Source organism: Rattus norvegicus, chromosome 5 (assembly GCF_036323735.1).
Source record: "Rattus norvegicus strain BN/NHsdMcwi chromosome 5, GRCr8, whole genome shotgun sequence".
Classification (NCBI taxonomy): Eukaryota; Metazoa; Chordata; class Mammalia; order Rodentia; family Muridae; genus Rattus; species Rattus norvegicus.
The window spans coordinates 111,017,188-111,019,651 of NC_086023.1; the positions used below are offsets into that span (position 1 = coordinate 111,017,188).

The following is a 2,464-nucleotide window of genomic DNA, read 5'->3' on the forward strand; positions in this document are numbered from 1 at the left end:
AAATTCCCATACAAGGTAATATGAGATTAAAAATCTACAAAAAAAATACTATTGAGTTCTTAACTTCACTTTGTGTTAGTCAACTGCTCCTGGGTGTAGGGCCAACCTAAACTGTGGTAAATACACCCAGTTAATGCACACAAGGCATTTTTTTCCTTTGCAAGTGGGTATCAATTACAGAGGATCCACACAGGTTCCTTCGTACTGAAGTGACAGAGAGGTAAATACATGTTCTAAAAACTTCTTTCATGCTGTGATAGGCAGACCTGTCAACATCTTAGGAAAAGTTCCTGTTTGCTCCCTTACTTTCCTTAGGGCCAAGTCCCTTCCCTCAACATAGCCTTTTTCATAGGCCATCCCAATTAGCAACTGGAAAAGCCAATGTGTATTTATGTTAGACCATAAATTTATATGCTAAAATCACTGTGAACAAATCTGTACGATGAAATCAAATTGATCAGTAATGCCAGCACGTACACTTAGTTCATTATATATATCAAATCTCGGGATGAGTCTAACTCAGTGACCACTAAAAAGTCAGTGGTTCATCTCTCATTCACTCTTTATTCATTTCTTTGTTCATTTGTTCTCTCGACCATCCACTATATGTTGAGCTTGTATTACATGGTAGGCACTAAGGATGGAGATAGAGGACTGCTTCATTAAAGCAGGCGTTGTCTGGAACCCGGCAAAGAGAGATTGATTGATCACAAGATGATGTGCGTCTCTTTCTAAGCTGGCACTCCGTAAGAACGAAGCCATGCTCACCTCAAGCACCAAGACTGTGAAGCCCAATGGCGAGAAGCTGGATGAGTTTGAGTCTGACATCTCTCAGGCACTGCTCGAGCTGGAGGTGAACTCGGATCTCAACGCGCAGGCGCAGGAGCTCAACGTCACCGTGGACAAGGAAATCGAAGTGGTGGTGGTCGGAAAGCTATCATAATATTTGTACCAGTTCCTCATCTGAAATCTTTCCAGAAAATCCAAGTCCAGCTAGTTCGTGAATCAGAGAAAAATCATCAGTGGGAAGCATGTGGTCTTTATTGCTCAACGGAGCAGTCTGCCCAAGCCAATCCGGAAAAGCCATACGAACAATAAGCAAAAGAGCACCAGAAGCCACACCCTGACCACAGTGCACGACGGTGTCCTTGAGGACTTGGTCTTCCCAAGCGAAATTGTGGGTAAGAGAATCCAAGTGAAACTGAATGGCAGCCTGCTCACAAAAGTTCATTAGACAACAGCAGAACAACGTGGGGCACAAGGTCAGAACTTTTTCTGTTATGTACAAGAAGCTCAGAGGCAAGATGTTAATTTTGAATTCCCAGAGTTTCAGTTGTAAAGGAAATGATGGAATAAAAAAAAAAAGTTGATGTGGAGTAGTGATTCTCAACCTGTGGGTCGTGACCCCTTTGGGGGGGTCACATAGCCTGCAAATCAGATATTTACATTGCAATTCATAACAGTAGTAAATTATAGCTATGAAGTAGCAACAAAAATAATTTTAAGGCTAGGGCCATTACAATGTGAGGAGCTATTGAAGGGCCAGCATTGAGAAGGTTGAGAATGACTGATGCAGAAGGTTGCATATGACAGCAAACAGAAGGCTGTCTTGTTCAGATAAAGAAGATGATCAGAATGCTAAAGCTTGCTTGAATAAAGGATAATCGAGAAATAGCTGGACGAGAAAGAGAATCATATTTTCAAGTTTTTAGGTTTTATTTTTCACACATAACAACAGAGCATGGTTGTAGAGTGTGAAAGTTTTCCAAGTCTATTATATCTGTGGAAGACTCAGATCTGATCAGAACATAGCCAACAAAATTATCTTTCCGGAGCTCTTGGGAAATTGGCATGAGTTTTCCCCATACAGGCTCCCTGACTCTTCTGATGGCACGATAGAGGTACAGTGTGACCTGTGAAGTCTCAAACAAATGCAGCTAAGAGAGAAGAGAGCACTTAAAATGCCTCTGCTTTCTTTCCATTATAGACACACCTGGGTACATGCCCGTGAGCCCATTTGCACATGCATATGCACACACACACACACACACACACACACACACACACACACACACACACCCTTAAGAGTTCCAGAACCTTAAAGACCTATTCTTACAAAGAGACATTCATGTCCATTCACACCCATGAATTAATTTTTAATGGATAAACTATCTTTAAAAATAGCTACAAATGCACTTAATAAAGACCATTAATTTATCAGGCTTTGGTGAACCAAAGGAGTTGTACCTTCATTCTTCGTCCTTGGTGAATTCCCTCATTTTAGCTACTGTACTTTTATCAGTATCAGAACATACTTCCTGCCAGGGTTTAGCATTTGCAAATTTTTTATAGGTAGTGATTTAATGGCACTGACATTAAGGTTTCTATCCACTGGGTCACATAAAAGCCATCTGAAATGAGCTGCAAACGAAAAAAGACTGCTGAATATAAGGAGTGGGAGGGA

The 2,464-nt window shown here is 41.1% G+C and overlaps 1 pseudogene; it reads left to right on the forward strand.

The window, feature by feature from the left end:
• The first annotated feature begins 760 nt into the window (after positions 1-760).
• Positions 761-1,339, forward strand: Rps7-ps19 (ribosomal protein S7, pseudogene 19; annotated as a pseudogene).
• Positions 1,340-2,464: the final 1,125 nt, after the last annotated feature.